Source organism: Bufo bufo, chromosome 4 (genome assembly GCF_905171765.1).
Source record: "Bufo bufo chromosome 4, aBufBuf1.1, whole genome shotgun sequence".
Lineage (NCBI taxonomy): Eukaryota > Metazoa > Chordata > Amphibia > Anura > Bufonidae > Bufo > Bufo bufo.
This window is the reverse complement of record NC_053392.1, coordinates 426,720,742-426,737,951: the sequence shown is the minus strand read 5'-3', so window position 1 is coordinate 426,737,951 and position 17,210 is coordinate 426,720,742.

The following is a 17,210-nucleotide window of genomic DNA, read 5'->3' as shown; positions in this document are numbered from 1 at the left end:
ACTCGCATGCACTGCTGCAGCTATTCACTGGCCTCAGCAGACATGTACCATATTTCACTATAAAGTGAAATATGAAGGAAATCAACAATTGGATTTGATAGATATGTAATCTTGCAATGTTTCACCATTTTGCTCAAAAAGGAAAATTTTATATTTCTATGTTCCTTAATAGTGTGAGAAAGGTCAAGGCCAGAGGTCCAGACAGGAGATTATTTAATACAATGGATTCCACTGAAATATGTATCAAATGAATTAGAGATAAAGGCTGGCTGGGGAAACTTTCATTTGCGTACTTTGAGATATGTTGGCTCAGCTTGCTACATTAATACATTTCCCACAATATCTGTCGTTATGGGATATTTTCCTCTCTGCTTCTTTGGCAATAAAATGTACATTTAATTAAACTATAACTCTTTCAATGCCACAGAATCTGAATGAAGTTGAATTAAAAAGTTACACCCCTCTTTCAAAACAACAAGAAGACTGTTTTCTTGATACAAGATGGGCAAATATTTGAGACTAATGTTTTTAATCTTGTAATATTCGCAACTAAAAGTTGGTACAAAAGTAACCTTTTTCTTTTTTTCAGATGTTAATTTATTTTCAAAATATTGTTTTATAAGAATTTTTTTCTGTCCTTATGATTTATCACATATAATTGACAAAGTGTAAGAAAACTCCAGCTCACCTCAGTTAATACAGTCCAGTGCATGGAATGGACCAGGTAAATCCAGCAAACAGTAAGGAAAGAAATCAAGCACTTTCAGTTAAAATCCTCAATGTGCTTTATTTTGTTTCGTAGCAGATGACTAACAAAGACACAATCCTCCACCCAAGCAACAGTTGACCCGTTTCGAACACAGGTGTGTTCTTAGTCGTAACTCACAAAGTGCATCCAGGATTTTAACTGAAAGTGCTGGATATCTTTCCCCACATATATTTAACCCTGAGTGTACCTTGCGATTTTCCATTTTTGCCTTTTCGTTTTTCACTCCCCTCCTTCCCAGACTCCTAACTTTTTTATTTTTCTGTTCACATAGCCTTATGAGGGCTTATTTTTTTTCAAGACAAGTTGTACTTTCTAATGGTACCATTTAAAGGTTGCATGCAATGTAGTGGGAAGCGGGAATAAAATTCCAAATGAAGTGGAATTGGAAAAAAAAACACCTTCATTCTCAATGTCAGTACAATTACAACGATACCACACTTGTATAGTTTTTTCATCACCATATTCTGACCCTTATAACTTTTTTGTAGTTGTATACAGAGCTGTGTGAGGGGTAATTTTTTTGTGGGGCGATCTGTACTTTTTTGGAAATGGGCGAGCACTCATACACTCGGCATCCAATTGAGGTATACAGAAAATGTATTCAAATATAAAATGGTACATAAAATGTTAAAATACAAACTATGAATAAAATGAAATTAAAACAGTACAGATGGCTGTGATAGGCAACCTGTATTCAATCTGTAACCATATTGCGCACAAAAAGTCGCACTTTTTGTTTGTAAACCACTTCAGACAATTTCCATCTGTGACCATATATATACACAGATGTTCCTGTGTGTTGGAATCAACAATGATATAGTCGCCTAATATAGTATCACATTTGCGCACATGTGTTGCACCTGTATGATAGAGTCACAGAAAAGTCGCACTTGGATATTTTCCCGATAAATCGTACCAGATTACACATGTATATTGCGTCTGTAAGGTCTTTCCTTAATCTCCAATTTCGCCGATGTAGAAAAACAATATTTACAGGTCTTTTTCTTACCTCCTTGCCAGTGTATAATTCTGATATTTTCCGGTCACTTGGTGAGGGGCGAACGGGGCGGATAGTTGCCGGCGTCTCCCGTCGCACTCCTCAAGCCAGAACAGCACAAGTCTCGCGGGAGCAGCACAGGTCTTGAGGGAGTACACGCGCTCTTCCACCGCGATGTTACCTTAATAGCTGTATATTCAGATACTGGGAACGGAGGTGTTATGTTTGTTCATTATTTTCTGCGTTGTTTCTTCAAAATTCTTTCTGTATGGCCATACAGTTCTTTTTGGAGGACTTTGTCGCGGGTGCGTCCACCTTTCTACCAGACGCGTTTCGGGATATTACGCTATCCCTTCCTCAGTGATCAGGTGTTGCCCGCTATGCCTCCATCTTTTATATTGTCTCTAATTGGATCCAAATTACAAACACCTGCTTCTCCAGATTTTCCTCAACTCAGAGAGGGATTGTGTTGTCCATGCGTTTTATTCGCGATACTTGTTGCGTTTTTTTTAGTGCGTTTTTTTTGGTATATGTGCGTTTTTTTAGCTAAATGATCCTCTTGATGCGATATACTACTGTATGTAATGGGATTTATATCTACGGTTGCTTACAGTCAAGAAACATGAATTGTTGTTCATCGTACTGGTAGCATACATATAAGTACACATAATAAATATCTATACACTGCGTGCAGAATTATTAGGCAAATGAGTATTTTGACCACATCATCCTCTTTATGCATGTTGTCTTACTCCAAGCTGTATAGGCTGGAAAGCCTACTACCAATTAAGCATATTAGGTGATGTGCATCTCTGTAATGAGAAGGGGTGTGGTCTAATGACATCAACACCCTATATTAGGTGTGCATATTTATTAGGCAACTTCCTTTCCTTTGGCAAAATGGGTCAAAAGAAGGACTTGACAGGCTCAGAAAAGTAAAAAATAGTGAGATATCTTGCAGAGGGATGCAGCACTCTTAAAATTGCAAAGCTTCTGAAGCGTGATCATCGAACAATCAAGCGTTTCATTCAAAATAGTCAACAGGGTCGCAAGAAGCGTGTGGAAAAACCAAGGCGCAAAATAACTGCCCATGAACTGAGAAAAGTCAAGCGTGCAGCTGCCAAGATGCCACTTGCCACCAGTTTGGCCATATTTCAGAGCTGCAACATCACTGGAGTGCCCAAAAGCACAAGGTGTGCAATACTCAGAGACATGGCCAAGGTAAGAAAGGCTGAAAGACGACCACCACTGAACAAGACACACAAGCTGAAACGTCAAGACTGGGCCAAGAAATATCTCAAGACTGATTTTTCTAAGGTTTTATGGACTGATGAAATGAGAGTGAGTCTTGATGGGCCAGATGGATGGGCCCGTGGCTGGATTGGTAAAGGGCAGAGAGCTCCAGTCCGACTCAGACGCCAGCAAGGTGGAGGTCGAGTACTGGTTTGGGCTGGTATCATCAAAGATGAGCTTGTGGGGCCTTTTCGGGTTGAGGATGGAGTCAAGCTCAACTCCCAGTCCTACTGCCAGTTTCTGGAAGACACCTTCTTCAAGCAGTGGTACAGGAAGAAGTCTGCATCCTTCAAGAAAAACATGATTTTTATGCAGGACAATGCTCCATCACACGCGTCCAAGTACTCCACAGCGTGGCTGGCAAGAAAGGGTATAAAAGAAGAAAATCTAATGACATGGCCTCCTTGTTCACCTGATCTGAACCCCATTGAGAACCTGTGGTCCATCATCAAATGTGAGATTTACAAGGAGGGAAAACAGTACACCTCTCTGAACAGTGTCTGGGAGGCTGTGGTTGCTGCTGCACGCAATGTTGATGGTGAACAGATCAAAACACTGACAGAATCCATGGATGGCAGGCTTTTGAGTGTCCTTGCAAAGAAAGGTGGCTATATTGGTCACTGATTTGTTTTTGTTTTGTTTTTGAATGTCAGAAATGTATATTTGTGAATGTTGAGATGTTATATTGGTTTCACTGGTAAAAATAAATAATTGAAATGGGTATATATTTGTTTTTTGTTAAGTTGCCTAATAATTATGCACAGTAATAGTCACCTGCACACACAGATATCCCCCTAAAATAGCTAAAACTAAAAACAAACTAAAAACTACTTCCAAAAATATTCAGCTTTGATATTAATGAGTTTTTTGGGTTCATTGAGAACATGGTTGTTGTTCAATAATAAAATTAATCCTCAAAAATACAACTTGCCTAATAATTCTGCACTCCCTGTATACACACAATTCATAAATAGGCGACAAGACGACCCAGATGTTGTATCATAGTGTCTTAGAGCATTATTATAATGTGAAAATGTTAATAGGAGAAAATGATGATTACACTTACTGGTAATCGGATTTTCCAGACCCCACGACAGCACCATAGAGAGAGGGATCCACCCCCAGGGACAGGAAACCTACAGAAATAAAAGGGTGGAGCCTCTCTTCCCATTCAGTGGATTACAGAGCAAGAGAGGGACTCCTACACCATTAATCATTCCGAGCTAAACAGCATATAAATCGCATAAATGAGGTTTTTTTTTTGCTACTCCATGTGAATACAGAAACCATCACCAAGGGAGGGAATTAGGAAGGGTGCTGTCGTGGGGTCTGGAAAATCCGATTACCGGTAAGTGTAATCATCATTTTTCCCCTCGCCCACGACAGCACCATAGAGAGAATTACAGAGGAAAAGAACCCTTCCTAGGGAGGGACCACCGCTTGTAAAACCTTTCTCCCGAAGAAAAGATCAGAAGAGGAGTGTAAATCCAAACGATAGTGACGGAAAAAAGTAGAAGGTGAAGACCACGTGGCCGCCTTACAAATCTGCTCAATAGAAGCCCCCGACCTTTCTGCCCAAGAAGTGGAAACTGAACGAGTAGAGTGAGCCTTCACCGAGACTGGAGGAGACAGGCCCTCCTCCAAGTAGGATTGTATAATGCCCAGTCTAAGCCACCTAGACAGGGTACTTTTGGTAGCCTTCTTCCCTTTATTCGATCCTGAAAAGAGAACGAATAAAGCAGAAGACTTTCTCCATTCTTCCGTAATTTTTAGATACTGTAACAAGCATCTCCGTACATCTAATGCATGAAAAGCCACTTCTCCAGCATTTTTCGGATGATCACAAAAGGATGGAAGAATGATCTCTTGGGACCTATGGAATTTTGATGACACTTTGGGTAAAAAGGCCGGATCAGGTAGAATAATAACTCTATCATCGAGAATCGTAGTGAAAGGGGGATTGATGGAAATGGCCTGCAACTCACTTATCCTTCTAGCAGTAGTGAGGGCCACTAACAAAACCAGCTTGAAATTGAGAAATTTAATGCAAACTGAATCAATGGGTTCGAAGGGTGCTTTGGTTAAAGAATTAAGTACTATGTTAAGATCCCATGGGGGCACCCTAGGGGATAAGACTGGTGTCATCCTATCAACTGCTTTAACCACCTCCGGACCGCCTAACGCAGGATTGCGTTCCTGAGGTGGCAGCGCTGCGCAGAGTCACGCATATACGCGTCATCTCGCGAGACGCGAGATTTCGCTCAAAGCCGGCCCGCGCATGCGCATCGCGGGCCGGCAAAATTAAAAGAAGTATTTCGTCACCAGCCTGCCAGCAACGATCATTGGCTGGCAGGCTGGCGATTTTCAAAAAATCCAATCCAAAGTCATATAATAGATCATATTAGTAAATATGATCTGTTATATGGCTTGTCTGCTCCTGTGCTGGTCCTTTTCGTCGGTTGGATCCAGCACAGGAGCAGACTGAACTGTGAGTAGCACCAACACTACACCTTAGCCCCAGATCACCCACCTGCACCCCAATTAACCCTTTGGTCACCCCTTTGATCGCCCCTGTCAATCACTAGTGAAAGGAAAAAAAGTGATCAGTGTAAACTGTCACTTTTTTTTTTTCACTGGTATTGGCTGTTAGGTTTTAGGGATAGTTTAGGCCCCTTGGTTAGGTAGTTAGCGTCAGTTAGCGCCCACCCCACCGCACCGCAGTCACTTTTATTCGCTGTTTAGCGTATCGCTAATCAGCATTTGTACTTTTATAGTATCTGTAAGTGATCAAAACTGATCACGGTCAGATCTATAATAGTATTAGTGTCACCTTAGCTCGCCCTCCACCCAAAACGCAGTGTTTGCCCGATCAGGCCTGATCGGTCGCCCACACGTGCGTTCACCCACGCCCGCCCCACCGCAGTGACAAAAAATATATATTTTTTGATCACTGCACATTCATTTTACACGCACTGCGGCGATAAAAAAATCAGTTTTGATATTTTTTATCAACCGCAGCAGCCTCCGGTACTTCGCTAGCCTCCCCTTTGTAAGACAGGTTTGCTTTTTTTCTTGGGTAGTCTCAGGGAATACCCCTAAATTTAGTAGTCCAAAATGTCAAACAGGGGGTATTCTTCTGAAGAGGCCTACAGGATTCTGACCCAGTCGGATGAGGAGTGGGAACCCTCATCTGACGAATCTAGCGGGTCAGAATATGAACCTGTGGAAAGCAGTGGCTCTCTGACCCAAAGTTCGGACGAGGAGGTGGAGGTCCCTGGCAGCACCAGGCGTACCCGGCCCCATGTCGCTAGACCACAGGTTACGCAGGATCCGCTTCAAGAGCAGCAGAGTGGGGCTGTCGCTGCCGGATCATGTGGTGAGGCATACACCAGCAGCGCAGCCCTTCCTGGACCTAGTACCAGCACTGCCGTACAACATGGTGAAGTAGCGAGCACCAGAAGGGCAGTTGAAGCTGGTACGGTGGCACGTGCAATAGTTACCCCGTCGCAGCCACCGCAAAGACGGGCCCGTAGAGCCCCTAGAGTCCCTGAGGTGCTGGCAAATCCTGATTGGCAGTCACCAACTTCAGCCGCACCAGTAGTTCCCCCTTTCACCGCCCAGTCTGGAGTTCGGGTTGAGACGGCTCAAATCGGTTCGGCCCTGGGATTTTTTGAGCTGTTCTTGACTGCGGAGCTCTTGGACTTAGTCGTGGCAGAGACCAACCAGTATGCCACACAATTTATAACCGCTAACCCGGGAAGCTATTATGCCCAGCCTTTCCGGTGGAAACCAGTCCAAGTTTCCGAACTTAAAATTTTTTTGGGCCTTCTCCTCAACATGGGCCTGACAAAAAAGCATGAATTGCGGTCATATTGGTCAACGCACCCAATTCATCACATGCCCATGTTCTCTGCTGCTATGTCCAGGACACGATTTGAGACCATCCTACGTTTTCTGCATTTTAGCGACAATACCACCTCCCGTCCCAGAGGCCACCCTGCTTTTGACCGGCTCCACAAAATTCGGCCCCTCATAGACCATTTCAACCTGAAATTTGCTGATTTGTATACCCCTGAGCAAAACATCTGCGTAGACGAGTCCCTAATACATTTTACCGGGCGCCTTGGCTTCAAACAATACATCCCAAGCAAGCGTGCCCGGTATGGGGTCAAATTGTATAAGCTCTGTGAAAGGGCCACAGGCTATACCCACAAATTTCGGATCTATGAGGGAAAAGATCAGACCCTGGAGCCGGTCGGTTGCCCTGACTACCTGGGGAGCAGTGGGAAGACAGTCTGGGACTTGGTGTCACCCTTATTCGGCAAGGGGTACCATCTTTATGTGGACAATTTCTACACAAGTGTGGCCCTCTTTAGGCATTTGTTTCTAGAACGGATTTGCGCCTGTGGCACCGCGCGAACTAGTCGCGTGGGCGTCCCCCAACGGCTTGTAACCACCCGTCTTGCAAGGGGGCAGAGGGCTGCCTTGTGTAACGAAGAACTGCTCGCGGTGAAATGGAGAGACAAGCGTGACGTTTACATGCTCTCCTCCATTCACGCAGACACGACAATCCAAATTGAGCGAGCAACCCGTGTCATTGAAAAGCCCCTCTGTGTCCACGACTATAATGCGCTCATGGGAGGGGTGGACTTCAATGACCAGATGTTGTCTCCGTATTTAGTTTCCCGCAGAACCAGACGCTGGTATAAGAAGGTGTCTGTATATTTAATTCAATTGGCGCTCTACAATAGTTTTGTTCTCTACAGTAAGGCTGGGAGAACAGGATCCTTCCTCAAATTCCAGGAAGAGATCATCGAGAACCTCCTTTACCCAGGAGGTTCCGTGGCCCAATCCACCAGTGTAGTTAGCCGTCTACACGAGCGACATTTCCCCAGTGTCGTTCCTGGTACCTCAACCCAACCGTCACCCCGAAAAAGATGTCGTGTCTGTAGCAGGAGTGGAATAAGGCATGACACCCGCTATTTCTGTCCTGACTGTGCTGACCACCCTGCCCTATGCTATGGAGAGTGTTTCCGGAAGTACCACACACAGGTACACCTAGCATAGGGATCACATCTCACCTAGACAGGCACACAGGGCTATTAGGGCCCATTCACTCACAGCTGCTGCAAACCTCTCCTTTCACCTGGGATAAAGTGCATAACGTACTTCGCCACATCTTTGGGCGATTTGCGCTTTGCACATTGTCCCATGGGGAAGGAGAGGTTTGTTCTATAAAAGGTAAAAAAAACTAAACAAAAAAAAAAATACCGGTAAGTAAAAAAGTTAAATGTTCAGTTAAAAAAGTTTAAAAAAAGTTTCTATGTTCTGTTCAACAGTTAATAAAGTTATTGCTTTGCGGCCTGGTTTTTTCTTTTTTGTTTTGTTTTTTTTACCTTTCAGGTGGACCAACCGATCGACTAGCTGCAGCACTGATGTGCATTCGGACAGAAGCATTGCGCTGCTGTCAGATTACACGCAAGTCGGTGTATGCGGCGCTGCAAGACGAGATTTCTCCTCTGCAGTAAAAGATACGTTTGCCGAGGCATATGAGCTGAGGAGGTGGCGGTGTTCATATACTTTGGCAAACACTTTGTATATATAAAAAAAAAAATCCCGGCAATGATTTATTCATCCACATCGATTGATGTGAATGGAGAAATCTGGTTTGCCAGGGCATACGAGCTGAAGTGGGTATGGATGTTGGGGGGAGCTCCTATGTCCTGGCAGACGCCTTTCCCCTCCTTTTTCTTTTTTTGGCAGAGATTTTTTCATCCACATTGATCGATGCGAATGAAGAAATCTGTGCCGTTCATTTTTTTCTTTCAGCCCAGAGGCTGAACGGAAAAAAAAAATCTCATTACCCGTATGCTCAATATAAGGAGAATAGCAGAAACTCCTAATGCTGGGCATACATGTAATGATTGCGGAGACCCTCAAATGCCAGGGCAGTACAAACACCCCACAAATAACACCATTTTGGAAAGAAGACACCCCAAGGTATTCGCTGAGGGGCATATTGAGTCCATGAAAGATTGAAATTTTTGTCCCAAGTTAGCGGAAAGGGAGACTTTGTGAGAACAAAATCAAAAAAATCTATTTCCGCTAACTTGTGCCAAAATTTTTTTTTTCAATGAACTCGCCATGCCCCTCATTGAATACCTTGGGGTGTCTTCTTTCCAAAATGGGGTCACATGTGGGGTATTTATACTGCCCTGGCATTTTAGGGGCCCCAAAGCGTGAGAAGAAGTCTGGTATCCAAATGTCTAAAAATGCCCTCCTAAAAGGAATTTGGGCACCTTTGCCCACCTAGGCTGCAAAAAAGTGTCACACATGTGGTATCTCCGTATTCAGCAGAAGTTGGGGAATATGTTTTGGGGTGTCATTTTACATATACCCATGCTGGGTGAGATAAATATCTTGGTCAAATGCCAACTTTGTATAAAAAAAATGAGAAAAGTTGTCTTTTGCCAAGATATTTCTCTCACCCAGCATGGGTATATGTAAAATGACACCCCAAAACACATTCCTCACCTTCTCCTGAGTACGGAGATACCAGATGTGTGACACTTTTTTGCAGCCTAGGTGGGCAAAGGGGCCCACATTCCAAAGAGCACCTTTCGGATTTCACAGGTCATTTACCTACTTACCAGACATTAGAGCCCCTGGAAAATTCCAGGGCAGTATAACTACCCCACAAGTGACCCCATTTTGGAAAGAAGACACCCCAAGGTATTCCGTGAGGGGCATGGCAAGTTCCTAGAATTTTTTATTTTTTGTCACAAGTTAGTGGAAAATGATGATTTTTTTTTTTTTTTTCATACAAAGTCTCATATTCCACTAACTTGTGACAAAAAATAAAAATTTCCATGAACTCACTATGCCCATCAGCGAATACCTTGGGGTCTCTTCTTTCCAAAATGGGGTCACTTGTGGGGTAGTTATACTGCCCTGGCATTCTAGGGGCCCAAATGTGTGGTAAGGAGTTTGAAATCAAATTCTGAAAAAAATGACCTGTCAAATCCGAAAGGTGCTCTTTGGAATATGGGCCCCTTTGCCCACCTAGGCTGCAAAAAAGTGTCACACATCTGGTATCTCCGTACTCAGGAGAAGGTGGGGAATGTGTTTTGGGGTGTCATTTTACAAATACCCATGCTGGGTGAGAGAAATATCTTGGCAAAAGACAACTTTTCCCATTTTTTTATACAAAGTTGGCATTTGACCAAGATATTTATCTCACCCAGCATGGGTATATGTAAAAAGACACCCCAAAACACATTCCTCAACTTCTCCTGAGTACGGGGATACCAGATGTGTGACACTTTTTTGCAGCCTAGGTGGGCAAAGGGGCCCACATTCCAAAGAGCACCTTTTGGATTTCATAGGTCATTTTTTTACTGAATTTGATTTCAAACTCCTTACCACACATTTGGGCCCCTAGAATGCCAGGGCAGTATAACTACCCCACAAGTGACCCCATTTTGGAAAGAAGAGACCCCAAGGTATTCGCTGATGGGCATAGTGAGTTCATGGAAGTTTTTATTTTTTGTCACAAATTAGTGGAATATGAGACTTTGTATGAAAAAAAAAAAAAAAAAAAAAATCATCATTTTCCACTAACTTGTGACAAAAAATAAAAAATTCTAGGAACTTGCCATGCCCCTCACGGAATACCTTGGGGTGTCTTCTTTCCAAAATGGGGTCACTTGTGGGGTAGTTATACTGCCCTGGCATTCTAGGGGCCCAAATGTGTGGTAAGGAGTTTGAAATCAAATTCTGAAAAAAATGACCTGTCAAATCCGAAAGGTGCTCTTTGGAATATGGGCCCCTTTGCCCACCTAGGCTGCAAAAAAGTGTCACACATCTGGTATCTCCGTACTCAGGAGAAGGTGGGGAATGTGTTTTGGGGTGTCATTTTATATATACCCATGCTGGGTGAGATAAATATCTTGGTCAAATGCCAACTTTGTATAAAAAAATGGGAAAAGTTGTCTTTTGCCAAGATATTTCTCTTACCCAGCATGGGTATATATAAAATGACACCCCAAAACACATTCCCCACCTTCTCCTGAGTACGGAGATACCAGATGTGTGACACTTTTTTGCAGCCTAGGTGGGCAAAGGGGCCCATATTCCAAAGAGCACCTTTCGGATTTGACAGGTCATTTTTTTCAGAATTTGATTTCAAACTCCTTACCACACATTTGGGCCCCTAGAATGCCAGGGCAGTATAACTACCCCACAAGTGACCCCATTTTGGAAAGAAGAGACCCCAAGGTATTTCGTGATGGGCATAGTGAGTTCATAGAAGTTTTTATTTTTTGTCACAAGTTAGTGGAATATGAGACTTTGTAAGAAAAAAAAAAAAAAAAAATCATCATTTTCCGCTAACTTGTGACAAAAAATAAAAAGTTCTATGAACTCACTATGCCCATCAGCGAATACCTTAGGGTGTGTACTTTCCGAAATGGGGTCATTTGTGGGGTGTTTGTACTGTCTGGGCATTGTAGAACCTCAGGAAACATGACAGGTGCTCAGAAAGTCAGAGCTGCTTCAAAAAGCGGAAATTCACATTTTTGTACCATAGTTTGTAAACGCTATAACTTTTACCCAAACCATTTTTTTTTTACCCAAACATTTTTTTTTTATCAAAGACATGTAGAACTATAAATTTAGAGCAAAATTTCTATATGGATCTCGTTTTTTTTGCAAAATTTTACAACTGAAAGTGAAAAATGTAATTTTTTTGCAAAAAAATCGTTAAATTTCGATTAATAACAAAAAAAGTAAAAATGTCAGCAGCAATGAAATACCACCAAATGAAAGCTCTATTAGTGAGAAGAAAAGGAGGTAAAATTCATTTGGGTGGTAAGTTGCATGACCGAGCAATAAACGGTGAAAGTAGTGTAGGTCAGAAGTGTAAAAAGTGGCCTGGTCTTTCAGGGTGTTTAAGCACTGGGGGCTGAAGTGGTTAAAGAATCTAGTAATCCAAGGATCCAAGGCAAAACTCTGCTCGAATAGAACAGACAGGGCAGAGACCTGTACTTTAAGAGTACTTTTAGCAAGACCTAAGGAAAGGCCTTTCTGAAGAAACTCCAGAACCTGGGAAATAGGAACACACGCTGGTAAATGCCTTGGGTTAAGATTACTAAATTCTATAAATTTTTTCCAAGTTCTGGCGTAAATTGAAACAGTTACAGGTTTTCTGCTCTTAAGTAAGGTCGTGATGAGCTCCTGCGAGAAACCTTTTTTAATTAATAATCTCCGCTCAAATTCCATGCAGTCAGATGGAGACCACTGACTGCCGGATAAAAGACTGGACCCTGGGACAGCAGATCTGGCAGGTCTGGCAGAATCCAGGGGTCTGAAATCGACATGGTCCGGAGCAGAGTGAACCATGCCCTCTTTGGCCAAAAGAGGGCGATCAGGATGACCCTTGCCCTGTCCTTCCTGATCTTTTTTAGAACTGCTGGGATCAATTGGAAGGGGGGGGAAGGCATATGCTAGGGGAAAGTTCCACTTTAGGAAAAATGCATCCACCCCATAGGGGGATTCTCTTGGATTTAGAGAGCAAAAGATTTCCACCTTCTTGTTCAGGCTTGTACTGAAGAGATCTATGGTCGGCAAGCCCCATGACTTGCTGATTCTGGAAAATATTGAGGAGTTGAGGGACCATTCTCCTTGTTTTAAGGGATGTCTGCTGAGAAAATCTGCGTGAACATTCTCCTTCCCTTTTATATGAAGAGCTGATCTATGGCTGACCTGTTTCTCCAACATCGTTAATAATTTTCCAGCTTCCCACCCTAGGGATACCGACCTTGTCCCCCCTTGGTGGTTTACATAAGCCACTGTCGTCTGATTGTCTGAAAGAATCCTCACGTGGCCTGTGCCTAGGAGGGCCAGAGAAGCTTTCACTGCTAATTTGACTGCTACCAACTCTTTCCGGTTGGAAGAGAATGATTTTTGAGCTGGGGACCATAGACCCTGAAAATTGTATCCCTGCACGTGGGCTCCCCACCCCCAGGGGCTCGCGTCCGTGGTCAGGACAATAGGATATGGGTAGGACCATGGAACTCCCTGGACCAGATTGTCCCTGACCAGCCACCAAGATAAACTTCTCTTGGTCATGTCTGAAATCTTTATCCTGACATCTAATATCCCCTTGTGTTTTTTGAAGGTTGTCAAAATCTCTGACTGTAACTGACGGGAGTGAAGTTGGGCCCATTCCACCGCCGGGATACAGGAATTCAGAGAACCTAGGACCGACATGGCCTTTCGGAGAGTCAGGGAGGTGGAAGAGAGGGATTTGATTTGTTTCCAAATTTTTGAAATCTTTTCTTCTGGGAGATATGTTCTTTGAGTTCAAAATTAGGCCAAGGAACCTCTGTATTTTTACCGGTTTCAGTCTGGATTTTTTGTAATTTACTATCCAGCCTAGATCCTGAAAAGTCTGAACCACAGACTGAACATTCTTTTCGCAGTCCAGTCGAGAATTCGCAACTATTAGAAAATCGTCCAGATATGGGACTATCAAAATATTTTTGGTTCTTATGAACGACACCATCTCTGCCACTACCTTTGTAAATATCCTTGGGGACATTGACAGGCCAAAGGGTAGTGCCTGAAATTGATATTGCCGAATCTGACCCTCTATCGGAATCGCCACTCTCAGGAATTTCTGGAACCTCTGGTGCATTGGTATATGGAAGTAGGCGTCCTTTAAATCCAACACTGCCATGAAACAATGAGGAAAAAGAAGCTGAATCGTATTCCTCATTGTCTCCATCTTGAATTTTTTAACAACCAGAAATTTGTTCAAATCCCTGAGATTGATGATAGTTCTGAGTGTACCATCTGGTTTTGGAACTAGAAACAGGTGGGAGAAAAAACCTTTGGATTGTTCTTCTTGAGGAACAGAAATCAAAACATTTTTCTTGATAAGGTCCAAAACTTCTTTTATTATAGGAAAAAACCCTCTTACACAAATACTTTTTGTAATAACAAATCTTTGCAGGGGGAAAGAATGGAACTCTGGTTTTAGACCTGAATGAATGATATCCATGACCCAAGGTCCTGCAATCCTTTCCCAGGATGTCTGGAAGAACTTTAGTCTTCCTCCCACCTCTGACCTGGCGTCATTGCTGGGGTTATTTTTTATTAGAAGAGGAAGAGTTTCCGAATAGGAAACCTTTCCCACCAAAATTTCTGGATCTAAATCTCTGATCCTTTTCCCTGCCTGATCTTCTGCTCGTATTACCTCTAAAGGAACGAAAGGACTGCCTATTTCTAGAACCAAAGACCGCAGCAGGATTAGGGACCGGAAACCTTTTCTTCCTATCCGCCGCCTTTTCTAGAAGGTCGTCCAACTCTGGTCCAAACAAAAATTCTCCCTGGCAGGGGATATTACATAATCTTTGTTTGGATGCTATATCACCCCCACTCCAACTTTTTAACCAGAGGGCCCTGCGTGCCGAATTAGTGAGGGAGGCTGACTGTGCGCTGAGTTTAATTGAATCAACTGATGCATCCATCAAGAAATCTGCTGCTTTTTGTAAGGTTGGCAAAGAGGATAGGATCTGATCCCTAGGGGCTCTATCTTTTAATTGTACCTCCAGCTGCTGTAACCAGAGAGCCAAGGTCCTAGCCGTGACTGTGGCTGCTACGGCCGGGCAGAAGGCTAAGGTAGAGGCCTCCCAGGCACCCCTAAGGAAGGTTTCAGCCTTTTTGTCTAAGGGCTCTTTAAGCATACCAGTATCTTCAAAAGGAAGAGAAGACTTTTTTGATACTTTAGAAATTACAACATCAATTTTTGGGGCTTTCCCCCAAGAGGAGGAGGCTACTTCTTCGAACTGATATTTACGTTTAAAAGCTCTAGAGGCAAATACTTTCTTGCTTGGTTTTCTCCATTCTCTTTGAATTAAAGACATAATGCTGGTATGCACAGGAAAACAACGACCCTTCCTTTCCTGTAAACCCTCAAATAAAGAGTCTGCTACAGATTTATCTTCTTTAACGTCCTCAATGTTCACAGTGGACCTAACGACTTTTAATAGCTTATCCGTGTCCTCAGAGGGGAAAAAGATGTTAGACATGGACTCGTCTTCCGATGAAGAACCGGACGAGGACGACCTGGTGATGTCACTGTTTTCTGACGAAAATTCCTGGGATAAGCCAGCTTTTGCACCTTTATCTTTAACGGATGTTCTTGCCTTTCTGTCTGACTTTAGGGTATTTTTGACTTCCGTCTTGATGAGTGACCTAATGTTTTCTAATAAGGATGGCGACTCATCCGAAATGGTCTTGTCAATGCATCTCTGACACAATTTTTTCCCGTAAGAAGAAGATAAAGCTGTTCCACATAGCGCACACTCTGTTTTTTCTTTTAACCAGCACTTTCTTCATCTTAGGCTGGAAAAAAGAGAGCACAAAGCGCAATAAATAAAGGGCCAAAAAGAAAAAGAGCCACTTACCCCCTGAAGATCAATAAACTACCGGGATGGGATTCACATCACCCTCAGCAGATTCCGGTCTTCTTTCTTCCTCCATTTGTTAGGATGGAGAAGTTAGGGAGTCTATACACTTATGGGAGAAAAAAGATATAATTTATCTTTTCGGCCACTATCTTGAAGCACACGAGGAAATGCTTGCAAGGGAGGCCTCATACATGTAATCCAGCACAGACCGTCCTGCACAAACTCAGAGGACCGGTCTGGCCTGCACCTTTTTAAATAATGAAAAGGAAAACCCGGCGTCCATGCACAGACCGTCCTGAGAAACGCGTCACATCCGGTACCTGGAAACCGGAAGTCCGCCGCGATATGCATTCCACGCCTCTGACGGAGCTGCTGCCGAAACCGGAAGTGCGTCATCCCACTCCGCGTGCATCGGAAGTGACGCTGCCCGGCTTCTCCGTCAGAAATCCAAGTGGCAGAGCCCTGAAACCAAGGATGACCACTTACTTCCGCCCGTTGGCGCTTCTCATGGGGCAGAGCTCTCCCTGAGAGGTAACCCACATGCCTGCCGCAAGATACGGAGGGCCCCTGGAGGACCTCCGCATCCTAGGGTCCTTTCAGCCTGCCCAGCAGCACGATGGACCCCGGCAGCAACCGCCAGCCCTCTAGGAACACCTAGGAAACCAAGACCGATGGTAAGACCTGAAAAGGAAAACAATGTAGGTCTCCCACTCCAGGGACAGGAAACCACTGAATGGGAAGAGAGGCTCCACCCTTTTATTTCTGTAGGTTTCCTGTCCCTGGGGGTGGATCCCTCTCTCTATGGTGCTGTCGTGGGGGAGGGGAAAATATTGATAGAAGAAATCGGATGGGTATCTCGAAACCAAGGAGACGTCGCAGCGCCGGAAAGACTGCCTGGCATACGACATCTCATCGGTGACTATAGGAATCCAAAAATCTCTAGGTCAGAATTTAATCCTTACGGTAGTAAGGACCCGAATGTCTAGGTGTAACGGTCACGTCCACACACACACAGGGGGAAGAGTAGTGACCACTGCGCTCCACCCTCACCCCTGGCCCTGCCTACTTGCCTCACGAGTCCTGATGACAGGGGACAACTGGACGGCAGTCCCTAACTTAGGATATGTGCAGGGAAGACAGACAAGACAAAATACGGAACATGTGCAACGGATAAAGCAAAGAATGGTCAGGAGAAGCTGGGGTCAAATACCAGGAGAGTAGCGAAGTACAAGAGGAGTCCTAAGAGAGTAGTCAGGTGGGAGCCGAGGTCACAATACCAGGATGGATGCGCAGTACATGAGGAGCAGGCAGAGGATCGTCAGGGAACAGGATCAGGTAAGTATTCAGTAGTCCAACAAATAGCCAGGAACCTAGAAATTAACAGGCAACCTGTGGCCAGCAGGCTGCCTGTATTTATAGTGGGGAGTGAGGGTCATGTGACGTGGCCAGAGTCACATGACCGACAGGCCAACCAGTCGAGCACCGAGTGATCAGCTTGGCGCTCAAGGCAGACTAGGAGCAGGGAGCCACCCAGCCAGCAAAGCTGCCCTGGGAATGAGGTCAAGCACAAATCCTCATTCCCAAAGCTAAGCAACAGGTCTGCAGGCAATGGGGGACCGAGTGCACCTTCGGAACCCCGTGACACTAGGATAGAATCCCGACGTATTTATGAATTCGG